Genomic DNA, 15,186 nt, shown 5'->3' on the forward strand with positions numbered 1-15,186 from the left:
CATGTATGTTACAAAAAGGAGACGACAAGCAAAAAAGTTTGAAACAAGGTGTAAATGTTTTTTCATGTGCGTGTGCATGTGTGGAAGATTGCTGAATACATGTGTTGTCATTATTTCATTAACAAGCAGCAGTTCTAACAGTTCTGATGATTAGATGTTTTTGTTCTTGCTATCTCCTGCTAGGAAGCTGCCACGTTATCTAGGGCAGAGCAAACTATTTCTTTATTGGAAGCAAATGTATGATAATTATGATCACAATTATTCCTACATTTCCCCCATTTATCCTACATTTGCTACCACGTTTTCTAAGCAGAGCAAAGCATTATTCATTGCAAGCAGAGACAGTAACTGAATTGGAGCAGAGCAAAGTATTTCTTCATTGCAGGCAGAAACAGTAACTGAATTGGAGCAGAGCAAAGCATTTCTTCATTGCAGGCAGAAACAGTAACTGAATTGGAGCAGAGCAAAGCATTTCTTCATTGCAGGCAGAAACAGTAACTGAATTGGAGCAGAGCAAAGCATTTCTTCATTGCAGGCAGAAACAACTGAATTAGAGCAGAGCAAAGCATTTCTTCATTGCAGGCAGAAACAGAAACTGAATTGGAGCAGAGCAAGGCATTTCTTGATTGCAGGCAGAGCAGTAACTGAATTGGAGCAGAGCAAAGTATTTCTTCATTGCAGCCAGAAGCAGTCACTTAAAACTATTTAGAATTATTTCTACATTAACCTCCTGTTTATCCTAAATTTGCTCAAATCCTTAAATCGTCTAATTGATCACCGTTACGGCTTACACTTGGAGGAAAATATAGCACTAATTACTTGTAATCTTCTGGATCAGAGAACAGGTCTGGAAGAGAAGTCATAACATCATCATCGTGGTCAAAAATGTCACTGTCATTACCCTGTTGTGCCAATAGTGGATATATTTCTGCCAATTTTGAATTTGTCGGGGCAGTAGCAGTGGTTTTAAGTTGGTTAAGTGATGCCTTTATGCTAGGAATACAACAACGTCCACACAATGCAAGAATAGCTGCAAACAGTGATAGAAACTAGGACAGAGAACACCAAATTTTTAGATTTGCCAAACTTTTTTTTTTTCCCACCATTCAGACCTGGCTGATGTGTTTACACCAGAGTGCTCCTTCATCTTGTGGTTTAGGGTGCGGAGGCCTTGAATGGCCCTTGTGCGTGACCCATCAGGTGCTGTGATATTTGGAATAAACAACACTGGTCACCGAACATTGAGCAGTCGCCACCCTTCTTGGCCGCGAGCATGTCGACCGCTATGGGGTTCTGGAACGTCATGAGTGAGGTTGCAGCTGATTGTTCCCTTATGGCAATAAAGCCTGCTTCCGTATAATTACCGAGTTTCTGTACATTGTAATGTATGTAGTTGATTCTGTCAACGTTTTTATTCAAAGTTATCCATAAGATGGATTCCCATCCTGCAGCAATCTCGTTAACCAATTTATGCTCATCTGGTATTCAGTCGGGATGCCATTTGCATCAATGTATGTCAGATCTCCATCTTTCGAAGAGGACCTTCGCCTTCGGGAGAACCCAAGGGGAGGTCCAAAGATGGATGCGGCCAATTGTATATCCTCTGCTTTGGATGGAAACGCAGTCACAGATAAGAGCAGTGATGCCAGTGCACACGTTCCTGGTGCATTTATCAGTGTGTCATACAACTTCTGACCAACACTCCACCACCACACATGGGAGGCGTGGGAGGCGAATTGTATATACTCTGCTTTGGATTTCTGTTGGAATGACACGCATTAGTGGCCCAGTGCCCATGCATGTGATGTAACTATAGTTTACCTTGTGAGCTGCATTCTACATTAATAACAACCAGTTTTGTTTCCTATTTGTAAAAAAATAAAAGATAATCATAATAATGAAAAAATGTTCCTCAGGCTTTTTCGGTTAAAGTACTCCCCCCATAGTATACGTACTCTTTTGTATGGCATTAGGATTTAAGGTAGCATTAAATTGGCAAATGGTGAGAAGAAACTGGGGGTTTCATTCAGCATAAGCCCAAAGATGGAATCCCCAGCAATTAGACTCTGCCAAGGAATTGAAAGAGTGAACTGATTCACTGGGAGGCACACATGGAGTCCTCCTCTCATGCCTCGGTGACTCCCGCATAGTTGTTTACCAAATTTATTTGAAATGAGGTTGCGCCTCTTTATCTTATGTGTGGTAGGCATAGTTGACTGAGTATAACTATTGGATCTGTTATTTGATTTTGTCAGCTTTACAGGTGTCCAAAAGTAGAATATGAACAAAAATATCATTACGGCTGTCAATGTTGCAGTCCAACATGCTATTATATTATTTAGCTATTTTTAAGTCATGTCGACCAAGTCACCCCTAAATGAGTCAGGTGTCTTTTAAATCTTCACCAGCCTTCAGGTATTTTCAGATACTATAAATCTGCACCCACCTTATGCTGGACTTTGCTCACCTTTCCCTTTGGGTGACTCAGCTGAGATGACCTTTTACAGTGTGTAAGGTGTATCCACGTGTTTCTTTCTGCTATTTTGTCCATGTTATTCAGCTCTTGCTCAGTCTATGCCAGTGTTCGGGTAAAACTGCATGTACAGTAGATGTTAATTCATAAACAGACATAGGATGAATAAACAAATGGCAGTAAGAATTTTATTAAAGCACAGTAACTTGCTACATTTTTTTTTTTTTTTTTTGATGGTGTAGTGCAGGGATGTCAAACTCATTTCTCTTGCGGGCCACGTTGTAGTTCGGGTTTGATCTCAAAGGGACATTTCGAGTGAAGGCAGCGTGGGATGGATTCCGGCTCAGTGATGGTGTCGACATCTGCACTGCGACTGGCTGGCGACCAGTTCGGCGTGTAGTCTGCCGCTGCCCGAAGTTAGCTGGGATTGGCTTCAGCTCTCTCTCCGAATAAATGCAGAAGTGTTGCATCAGGAAAGGCATCCAGCGTAAAAAAAAAAAAATCAAAAAGACAGTTACTGCCGCACCACCATGACAGTGGCACAAAAATGGCTTCACACATCAATGCTGATAAAATTCCCAATTTGTTCCTCGTCCTATCAAATTGATGCATGTGAAATTTCCTAGTGACACGTCATTGGAAAACAATGTTTTTTTAGTTTTTCAAAAGAAGTTAATGGATACACAGAATCCCCCAACTTTTTTTTTTTTTTACGTTCGTTATCAATTAATAGCATTGGTATTATCTCTGGATCTGTGCAAACACTACAATCTTTTGGACATGTTTTTTGTATGTAGTTACCCAATTTGTTTTGTTTTTATTTTATTTTATTTATTTTTTGGGGTGGGACCTTGAGTGGTTCCCACAGGTACCACTCGAACAGAAAAATGAAAATAACGGATAGCGTTTTCATCCAACACCAACAGCAAAATGAAACTTTTTAGTCACAATTATGACAGGAGTCTCATTCCCATGTGTAACCGGACCACAGCGACCTTGGCAGTGGGAATAAGAACAGCTATCTTACAAGTGGCCAATAAAAACAAATTAGTTTTTTGTGTTAACAATTGTTTCAAAAGCAATAACTTTCCTACAATCAACAAATGAATTCAAGTACACCTTTTTGCAATTTTTTAAGATGGCTGGGGTTGTTAATAACTCCTGAAAGGGACACAATTGTGTGAGGTTTTTTTTTCCTTTATCATTTGTCTATCTCTCATTGTGTGGAAAATATTGGTAATTTGTATGGTTTCCCGAATAGTGTTTTGAATGGAACAAGACCGTTACGTGCTTGTAATGTATGTATAGTTAGACTAAATCTATCAATGTGTCCAAATTGCCATCGATCCATTTCCTTAGCTGCTTATCCTCACGAGGGTCGCGGGAGTGCTGGAGCCTATGCCAGCTGTCAACAAGCAGGAGCCAGGGTACACCCGAAGTTTGGCAGTGGGAATGAGAAGCGCTATCTTACAAGTGGCCAATAAAGACAAATTAGTTTTGTTTGTGTGAACAATGGTTTCAAAAGCAATAACTTTCCTACAATCAACAAATGAATTCAAGTACACCTTTTTGCAATTTTTTAAGCTGTTTGGGGTTCTTAATAACTCCTGAAAGGGACCCACTTGTGTGTGGTTTTTTTTTTTTTTTTTTTTTTTCCTTCATCATTCATCTATCTCTCATTGTGTGGTAATTATTGGTAATTTGTATGGTCTCCCAAACAGTGTTTTGAATGGAATGAGACCCTTATGTGCTTGTAATGTATGTACAGTTAGACTAAATCTATCATTGTGTCCAAATTGCCCCTACGTGTGATTGTGAGTGCGGCTGTTTGTCTCCATGTGACCTGCAAATGGCTGGCAACCAAGTCAAGGTGTACCTTGCCTCCTGCCCGTTGACAGCTGGGATAGGCTCCAGCCCTCTGCGCGACCCTTGTGAGGATAAGCAGCTAAGAAAATGGATGGAGGGATGAATGGATGTGTAGCTTAAGGAAACTGACCACGTTTTGGATGCACACTCCCTTGTGGATTATGTCGCACGCAGATCAAACAAGCCCTACAAAAAAGTTAAATCCATGGATCATGTAATGCCTTTGTACCAGGGCTACCATTCCCCCTGTTGAGACCTGAGACTTCCCATGGCTCAAGATTGCCGCCCACTTAAAAAATGTTTTAGTAGAATTTTTTTTTTTGTATCTGTGCTGACATAATTCCCATTTTGTAATGTAGTACCTTATTTTTTCCACATTTTTAGTTCTACTGGTAAGCTTTGCTGTTGCATTTTGTTTAACACATCATCTCAAAGTATGTCTTCATTTGTTACATGGTCAGCTAATCCGATAAAGGTTTTGGCTGCTGCTTCTTTTGCTATTTTATCTGTAAATCCATTTCCTAATGATTCTGTCTGTATTTGATGTGTGTACTGCACATTTACATATGGCTATTTCTTTTGGTAATTGAACTGCTATGAGCAAATTTTGTAGTAGCTCTGCATGTGTCACTGTGTTCCCTGTAGTTGTCACTATTCCTCTATTTTTCCAGTATTGTCTGTGTAGATTGTGATACCACCGTGAATACAGCAGCATCTGGTCTGAGATTGTTTAAGACTGCCCAATAAGATATTGTCTGTACAGTTCAGTCATCCCAATCCAAATGTGGTTCTTTTTCTGTCCAATCAGGAACATTTCGTACAACCAAAACAAATTGTCCCAAACTCTTCCACTCCTGTTGTAATGACGTGTGTGGTAGTGTCCATTCCTTGTATAGTGCATTTAGTTTGTCAGTCAGTCTTGTTCCTGTCACCACGACTGAAATATAGCACTCTTTCTGCGTGTAGTGCTTGGTTAACGTATTGTTACAGGCTGCCAGTCGGTTTGTCAATCCAATGTTTTTCAATCCATTTTTGAAAATTTGTTGTACTTCCACACCAATGCAGCCCTATGGGGGCACAAACCAGTGCAATCTGTAGGCCGGTCCCAAGCCCGGATAAATGCAGAGGGTTGCGTCAGGAAGGGCATCCGGCGTAAAAACTGTGCCAAACAAATATGAGCGTTCATCTAAAGAATCCCATACCGGATCGGTCGTGGCCCGGGTTAACAACGCCCGCCCCCGGCACTGCTAACCTGCAGGGCGTCGGTGGAAATTCAGCTACTGTGGGTCGAAGACAAAGAAGAGGAGGAAACCGGACCCAGCGTCAGAAGAAAAAGAGGAATGCACAGAGCCTACAACTGAGTGTAGGGACTTTGAATGTTGGGACTATGACAGGAAAAGCACAGGAGTTGGTTGACATGATGATTAGGAGAAAGGTTGATATTCTGTGCATCCAAGAGAGCAGGTGGAAAGGTAGTAAGGCTAGAAGTTTGGGAGCAGGGTTTAAATTATTCTACCACGGAGTAGATGGGAAGAGAAATGGAGTAGGGGTTATTTTAAAGGAAGAGCTGGCTAAGAATGTCTTGGAGGTGAAAAGAGTATCAGATCGAGTGATGAGACTAAAATTTGAAATTGAGGGTGTTATGTATAATGTGGTTAGCGGCTATGCACCACAGGTAGGATGTGACCTAGAGTTGAAAGAGAAATTCTGGAAGGAACTAGATGAAGTAGTTCTGAGCATCCCAGACAGCGAGAGAGTTGTGATTGGTGCAGATTGTAATGGACATATTGGTAAAGGAAACAGGGGCGATGAAGAAGTGATGGGTAAGTACGGCATCCAGGAAAGGAACTTTGAAGGGCAGATGGTGGTGGACTTTGCAAAAAGGATGGAGATGGCTGTAGTGAACACTTATTTCCAGAAGAGGGAGGAACACATAGTGACCTACAAGAGCGGAGGTAGAACCACGCAGGTAGATTATATTTTGTGCAGACGATGTAATCTGAAGGAGGTTACTGACTGTAAAGTAGTGGTAGGGGAGAGTGTAGCTCGACAGCATAGGATGGTAGTGTGTAGGATGACTCTGGTGGTGGGTAGGAAGATTAAGAAGACAAAGGTAGAGCAGAGAACCATGTGGTGGAAGCTGAGAAAGGAAGAATGTTGTGCGGCCTTCCGGAAAGAGGTGAGACAGGCTCTCGATGGACAACCGAAGCTCCCGGAAGACTGGACGACGACAGCCAAGGTGATCAGAGAGACAGGCAGGAGAGTACTTGGTGTGTCATCTGGTAGGAAAGGGGAGAAGGAGACTTGGTGGTGGAACCCCAAAATACAGGGAGTAATACAAGGAAAGAGATTAGCAAAGAAGAAGTGGGATACTGAGAGGACTGAGGAGAGGCGAAAGGAGTACATCGAGATGCGACGTAGGGCAAAGGTAGAGGTGGCAAAGGCTAAACAAGAGGCATATGAAGACATGTACACCAGGTTGGACACGAAAGAAGGAGAAAAGGATCTCTACAGGTTGGCCAGACAGAGGGATAGAGATGGGAAGGATGTGCAGCAGGTTAGGCTGATTAAGGATAGAGATGGAAATGTGTTGACTGGTGCCGGTAGTGTGCTAAATAGATGGAAAGAATACTTTGAGAAGTTAATGAATGAAGAAAATGAGAGAGAAGGAAGAGTTGAAGAGGCAAGAGTGAAGGACCAGGAAGTGGAAATGATTACTAAGGGGGAAGTCAGAAAGGCATTACAAAGGATGAAAAATGGGAAGGCAGTTGGTCCTGATGACATACCGGTAGAGGTATGGAAGCAATTTGGAGAGATGGCTGTGGAGTTTTTGACCAACTTATTCAACAGAATACTAGCGGGCGAAAAGATGCCTGAAGAATGGAGGAAAACTGTTCTAGTTCCCATTTTTAAGAACAAAGGGGATGTTCAGAGCTGTGGGAACTATAGAGGAATAAAGTTGATGAGCCACACAATGAAGTTATGGGAAAGAGTAGTGGAGGCTAGACTCAGGTCAGAAGTAAGTATCTGCGAGCAACAGTATGGTTTCATGCCTAGAAAGAGTACCACAGATGCATTATTTGCCTTGAGGATGCTCGTGGAAAAGTACAGAGAAGGTCAGAAGGAGCTACATTGTGTCTTTGTGGATCTAGAGAAAGCCTATGACAGAGTACCAAGAGAGGAACTGTGGTACTGCATGCGTAAGTCTGGTGTGGCAGAGAAGTATGTTAAAATAGTACAGGACATGTATGATGGCAGCAGAACAATGGTGAGGTGTGCCTTAGGTGTGACAGAGGAATTTAAGGTGGAGGTGGGACTGCATCAGGGATCAGCTCTGAGCCCCTTCCTGTTTGCAGTGGTAATGGATAGGCTGACAGATGAGGTTAGACTGGAATCCCCTTGGACCATGATGTTCGCAGATGATATTGTCATATGCAGTGAAAGCAGGGAGCATGCAGAGGAGCAATTGGAAAGATGGAGACATGCACTGGAAAGGAGAGGAATGAAGATTAGCCGAAGTAAAACAGAATATATGTGCGTGAATGAGAAAAGTGGAGGGGGAAGAGTGAGGCTACAGGGAGAAGAGATAGCGAGGGTGGATGACTTCAAATACTTGGGGTCAACAATACAGAGCAATGGAGAGTGTGGTCAGGAAGTGAAGAAACGGGTCCAAGCAGGTTGGAACAGCTGGCGAAAGGTGTCTGGTGTGTTATGTGACAGAAGAGTCTCTGCTAGGATGAAGGGCAAAGTTTACAAAACAGTGGTGAGGCCGGCCATGATGTACGGATTAGAGACGGTGGCACTGAAGAAACAACAGGAAGCTGAACTGGAGGTGGCAGAAATGAAGATGTTGAGGTTCTCGCTCGGAGTGAGCAGGTTGGATAGGATTAGAAATGAGCTCATTCGAGGGACAGCCAAAGCTGGATGTTTTGGAGACAAGATTCGAGAGAGAAGACTTCGATGGTTTGGACATGTTCAGAGGCGAGAGAGTGAGTATATTGGTAGAAGGATGCTGAGGATGGAGCTCCCAGGCAAAAGAGCGAGAGGAAGACCAAAGAGAAGGTTTATGGATGTGGTGAGGGAAGACATGAGGGCAGTTGGGGTTAGAGAGGAAGATGCAGGAGATAGGCTAAGATGGCAAAAGATGACACGCTGTGGCGACCCCTAACGGGACAAGCCGAAAGGAAAAGAAGAAGAAGTTGTACTTCCACACCATTTAAGTGGTAAGATTTTCTCAAGTCTTCCGTTCCCTGGACGAATTATGTTACATCAACTTTATGAGATGTGATACCTTTTATGGCCGTTTTCACATCATCTTGAGTCCAGCTTTTTTTGGGGGGGTTTTTTGTTGGGTTTTTTTTTTTTTTTTGGTTTTTGTGTGTGTGTTTCTCTTATTTTATCCTGCATGTTAACTATATATGTTTTTTTGTGTGTATGTTGAGCTGGCCAGCAAAGTCATATTGTGTTATCCACAAATTTAGATGTTTTGTTTTAGTAGGACATTTGCTTTCTCCAAACTTCTAGTCCTTACACATCATTATTATTTTTTTTTTTCAGATCTTGTTTTTCAACTATTTTGCTATTTGTTTTTCCCCTGTTGGAGTCAGAGGTTCACCTCAGGTGACTATACTGACTTCCCCCTGAAGAGGGTGACAATTACGTTCTGTTTGAGGTAATTCTCAAGCTTCTACCACAAGTGGCGGAGAATTCTTACCTCTGCATCCTCAAACAGTTGTCACTCAATTTCCTGTTCAAATGAGGTAGCGAACCTCCACTCACACTTTTACACATGCACGCGTTTCACGGAGCTCACGTACAGGACACACCTTGCCCTTTTCTCAGTTTTATAGACTAATTAGTCTACTCGATAGTGACTAGTATTCTCGAGGTTTGGTTTTGCCGCAGTCACCCAGATGCGCATTCACTCATTCCTCATGAGTGTGGGAGTTTCCTACTCACCAGAAATGTCTTCACTTCCTTCGCCTTCTCGTCAACCCTCAGCCTCCAGGTGCAAAGTCGAGGCCCAGTCCCGGTAAGAGTCTCAAGTGCCGTGGCCACGGTCTTTGCCTGGACGTCAACTCGGCCCCTGGAAACCTCAGGTATCTTGAGATCTGGCTCGAAGGACCAAGTAAATGTCAGGTTCACCAATCAGATATTCATTAAACAGGACAAAAAAGGAAGCAAAGACACCAGTTCAAGTCTCGCGAGGAGAGAGGAGAGGAACTGTCTCGTACAATTCACCACTGCACTCTCTGATTATCCTCTCCTCGGCACCTCTATTTATTTAGTTTTGAGACGCCCCTTATTTACATGGATGTTACAAAAAGGAGACGACAAGCAAAACAGTTTGAAACAAGGTGTAAATGTTTGTTCATGTGCGTGTACTTGTGTGGAAGATTGCTGAATACATGTGTGGTCATCATTTCTTTAACAGGCAGCAGTTTTGACAGTTCTGATGATTAGATGCTGAGAGGAGTGTTAATTAATGATGTTTCCCATAATTCCAATTCTGGACGAAAATGGCGAGCGAGTGTGAGGGCTGGCCCACAAGCGCAGCCAGAGCCAGAATTGTTCATGACTAGAGAAGATTATACACAGGAAGAGACGACTCATATTGTGACAAAGTATCGTCAGAAACTGGGCGAACCGATCGATGTTTGGCTCATTCGGTTGATAGAGGAAGGAGCTGATGCCGTTAATATAGATGCTGGGGATTATCAGCGGTTCGCAGCGCTTTCCACCGATAGCCAGCTAAATGCGGAATTCCGGGGAATGTGCAGAGTCATGGGCGGTGATGTAGTGCTCCCTCTCTCAGCATTATATGGGGCAGCAGCGCAGATGATATTTCCATCATATCAAGACTGGCCAGAACTGAGAGGGCAATGGTCAACAATTAGGGATGCAGTGATGAGATTGACACGGTTGTGTATGAGGCACTCAATTTCGAGTGACGGCTCTGTGGAAATAAGAGATGGGGAGGTCCTGAAAATGATCCGGGATGCAATAATACGTGATGATCCCCCACATTATAGAGCGGCGGTATTAACTATTTTGTTGGGAGCCGCGGACCTGACATTCTCGATGGTGAAAAGTAGGTTGGCGGAGTTAGCAACGCTCAGAGACTGGTCTAACCTGAGCGCGCTGCGTGATCGTGAACCACGTGAAAAACCTAGGGAAAACAGGAACAGTTTTCCGAAAAAGGGAAAAACTGAGGGAAGCAGAAGTGAAATGTGGAGGGCACTAATCAAAGCAGGGGTTCCAGCTGAGGAAATTGACGGGGTTCCTACGTCAGCGCTTGCTGAAAAATGCAGACAGAAGGGACTGCAGGTTAGATGTTTCTCCGGAGGAGGCTTTCCTCAAATGACGAAGGGCGTGGCGGAGTTAACCAGTATGCTGAAAGAGTTGATAAAGCCCCCTCCCATTGTCCCTCCTACCACTCCTCCCTTACCACGGGAGGAGGAGGAGACTTCATCAAGCAAGGAGGAGGAGGAAGTGAGGCAAGTAGCAGCAGTGCAGCGACGGAAGAAGGGGAAGAAAGGCAAAAATAAATGACGCCATCATGATGATGAATAGGATGAAGGCCAAGCCCTGGTAGCTCGTCAACAACCTGCTCAACGATGGTCTACCGGTGATATGAGACCTCATGTGAGGATGGAAATTTATTGGGATAAATCAGTTCAAACAGTAACAGCATTAGTAGATACCGGGGCGGAGGCCTCAATAATTTATGAAAATCCAGAGAAAATGAAAGGACCCCTAGTACCATTAACAGGACTAGGAGGAAAAGTGATTTATGGAAAACATGTAAACTTACCTTTGAAAATAGGAAATATTTCTATAAAAACATATATGGTGATTATAACCCCTATCCCAGAGTGGATAGTGGGCATGGACATATTAGCCGGAATGACACTTTATTTGACAGCCGGGAGATTTGAATTCGGAGTAAATCCACTGAAAATACATGCAATATTGGTGGGTAAAGTAAAAATGCCACCTTTTCCACAAGCTACACAGGTAGATAGTCAAAAGCAATACCGGATACCTGGAGAACAGGAAGAAATTTCGGCGACCATTAAAGAATATTTAGAAGCTGGTGTATTGAAAACAGTGACGACAAACTGGAACAATCCGTTGTGGCCAGTCAGGAAATCAGATAACTCTTGGAGGATGACAGTAGACTACAGAGGATTGAATAAACACACACCTACATTGACTTCCGCAGTGCCCGACGCAGTGACAATTATAGAACGAGTGCAACATCATCCCGGAACGTGGTATGGGGTCATAGATTTGGCTAACGCAATTTTCACTATTCCTATTCCTGAGGATAGGATGAATCAATTTGCGTTTACCTGGGAAGGGCGCCAATACACGTTTACAAGACTACCACAGGGTTATTTACATAGTCCCACAATCTGCCACTGGGTGGTAGCAGACCACCTGGAAAAGCTAAAAGTTCCTAAGGAAATAATGATATCACATTATATCGATGACATACTAGTGCAAGGAACAAGCGAGGAAGAGGTGAAGGAAGTTCTAGGACAGCTAATACAGTACATGAAAGGGTTCGGATGGGAAATGAACCCTGCAAAGGTCCAAGGAGCTTCGCAAACGGTGAAATCATCTAGAACAAAGGGGAAAGGGAAGTGGCAGAAAAAGCTAAGGCTAAAATTGCTAACTTTCCAGTTCCACACACCAAGGCAGATGCTAGGAAATACATCGGGTTGTTTGGATTTTGGAGGAATCATATTCAGATACTTCAACCTCTCTACAAATGGACTAGCAAAAAGGAGGACTTTAGTTGGCGAGAAGAACAACAGCGATCATTTGATATGGCGAAGGAAGCGATACAGCAAGCAGTGTCACTGTGAAAAATGAAATCGGGACCGGTAGAATTGCAGGTGTCGGCGTAAAATGAATACGCTAACTGGAGTTTGTGGCAAAAGCAAGATAGGATTCGTAAACCCTTGGGATTCTGGTCGAGAAAGCTCCCAGAAGCAGGCCTAAGGTACACACCTTTTGAAAAGCAGCTATTAGCATGCTATTGGGCATTGGTTGAAACTGAGGCTCAAACTGTGGGCCATGAGGTGTTAATTAGTGATGCTTCCCTAACCGTTGAATACCCGAATGTATTGTGCAACCATGGTTATATAAGTTGTTTTTCACTAACTTGTTTTTTGGTCAAGACGTGTTGACCGTTTCACTATCTTGTTCGCATACTAAAGAAGAACATTGTTTTGGGATGTCTTGACAGTTATGGCTGCGTAAGATGTTTTTCAGAGCCTGAAAGACACTCTTAAGTGTCAATAGTAAATCAGGAAACAAACGTTGCGGCGCCAGGGCGAACAGTTAGGCCACCCGCCCTTCCTCTCACACACAACTGAAAAGTATAACAGAGAGATGCAGAGTACAAACAGGTAGAGTCTGCTGCAGGTTGCTTACGAACGCCCAGCTGGTTGACAAGCGGAGCTCTGCCTGGGTGTTGGCTCTCCACCATCTCGGCATAGGTAAGGGGCTCATATGATGATTTCACGCAATGTCAACTGTATTTTGAGAACTTGCATTTGGTCGAAATAAATATGCCAGTTATTTAGGCTAAATAGCATTTGGGAACGTTGATCTTTTGTTGAGTGTCGTCTTTGTCTCCTGAGCGCCGACAAGCACCGATCCTTTCAATAAAAGAGATGTTTTTGTTCTTGTTATCTCCTGCTAGGAGGCTGCCACGTTATCTAGGGCAGAGCAAAGCATTTCTTTATTGGAAGCAAATGTATGATAATTATGATCACAATTATTCCTACAACATGCAAAGTGCGTTTCTACTTACGATAGTTTCATGTTACCCATTTTCAATTTGAAAATAAAAGGTTTTTCTAATTAGGAAGTGTTCCATGAACACACAAATGAAACCTGTGGGGGTTCAGACCTCCATAAATGTTAAGAACCACTACAAGTGACAAAATGCAGTGTGAATACTATAACGTGAACCCTGCATATTCACATTTCAAAAATCATATTGCCAAGGTTTTTTGGGGGCGTCTATTTTTCCTTATTCGCTGAGGATATCACCTATTTGCTGGTCAGCCAAAAAACTCACACTCTTGTTGTTATGCACACCAGCAATTTGGTTTTGCTCTCCTCACATTTCAATGGTTTGGTTCAAGTCCTAGCATTCAAAGAGGGTTTTGAGTCCACAAGACCTGGTATTGATGATATGATTTCTAAGTGGAAGAACTTGCAATATAGCAGGGTGTTCAAATACCCTTTTTCTTCACTGCACAGTACCGTACAGACAGCGACTCCCAACGCAAGGGGACACATTATGACTGTTGGGCAGTCGATCAGCCTGACGGACTAGAAGTGTCCAGCACCGTCAGCACAGTTACGCCATCACTGGACAATTAACTGAATCAAAACGTGCAACATGATATTTCACTTTCATGGACAGCTATACTTGCTATGGCCTTAGAATGCAGAAGTGAAAAAGGGATTAAATTCACGGAACAATGTGAACATGCTGTGCATAGGAAGTTTTATGTAGACCACCCACATTTTAGGATTGCTCCACCAATACCCAAGGTTCATACCTGGTTTGTGGGTACATAAATGACAGATTTGAGTGGAAAAGAGAACCACTGCTTTACAGCACTCAATATTGTCTTCTTCTGGGGGTGGTGGGAGGGGCGGGGTTGGATTAGGTCCCTGCGGCCACCTTGGAAGGGTCGATGGATCACCCTTGGTCCCTCAGCATGGACGTGTCCTGGGTTGCTCTGGAGTGGACCTATCGGCCCGTTCCTGTCCTTGGGTGATTGGGTAGGGTCCTTAGCCTCCACGTTGCAGCCAGAGCAATTATAGGACATTTCTGTGAGGATTTACAATGGTATGAATTCACTTTTACGTGTCCATAGGCACACACCCATGTACTCTCTCACTGCACGTGGGACCACTCACTTATTGCGATAAATAACTCATGTATAAGTGAATTATTTGTGTATCCCTCCAATTTACAATATTTTCTCATTCTATAGACTTCTGTAACTCACTTAGCCAGTCCTGCAGCACTTTCATGCTAAAGCGGGTCATAACCCGTGTCCTGCAAGGTTATTCTGCTGTCCTTCTCCTGTCCTGTCTTGCCCATCCTTCCCTCACCGGGTGTAGCATTACAGTCTCATGCAACAACTTGTCTTCTCTTCTGATAGTAACTCTTCTAATGCATTGACATTTGCCATCTTTCGCTGAATCTTCAGCAGTTATGTCTGTGCAAATAAAGGCCTCCTCTCATGTAGATGCTTCCTCTGCAGTTAAACATATTCCCCATACCCTCCCTATTTGAGTAAACATCTTCTATCATAAATCACAGACTGACTATTGCTGTTTTGGAAAAAAAAATCTGTTGTTAAATTCTTGTGGTCATAACATATGCAAAACTGTATCATTTCTATAATTTGTATAGTGGTGAATATGGATCATGAGGTAGAGTGGGTTGTCCATTAACCTGGTAGAGGTTCAAATCTCTGCTGCCACTGTCTGCATGCCGAAGTGCATTTGAGGAAGACACTGATCCATAATTTCCTCTCCGTGGGCCTGGAAGCACTTTGCATGCCAGCAGCCACCAATTGTTTTATGTGTGTGAGTGGGTGAATATGAGGTTTTGTATAGCACTTTGGGCAGTGTGATGGTGTAGATAAAGTGCTATCCTGTATGTCTAAGTGCAGTCCATTTACTGTTTAATTTAAAATTATCGACTGTATAACTTCATCCATCCATCCATTCTTAGCTAATTATCCTCAGAAGGGTCGCGGGAGTGCTTGAGCCTATCCCAGCTGTCAACGGGAGAAGGCAGGGTA

At 43.1% G+C, this 15,186-nt stretch overlaps 1 long non-coding RNA gene across 1 annotated transcript in view; it reads right to left on the minus strand.

Moving 5' to 3' along the window:
- The window catches only part of LOC133503731 (uncharacterized), a 32,071-nt gene that overhangs the window by 14,821 nt on the left and 2,064 nt on the right, over positions 1-15,186 (minus strand). The window contains exon 2 of the long non-coding RNA XR_009795823.1: positions 9,299-9,450. This is a non-coding gene — a long non-coding RNA (uncharacterized LOC133503731). The remainder of the gene's footprint in view (positions 1-9,298; positions 9,451-15,186) is intronic.

The sequence above is a fragment of the Syngnathoides biaculeatus genome, chromosome 7 (assembly GCF_019802595.1).
Source record: "Syngnathoides biaculeatus isolate LvHL_M chromosome 7, ASM1980259v1, whole genome shotgun sequence".
NCBI lineage: Eukaryota > Metazoa > Chordata > Actinopteri > Syngnathiformes > Syngnathidae > Syngnathoides > Syngnathoides biaculeatus.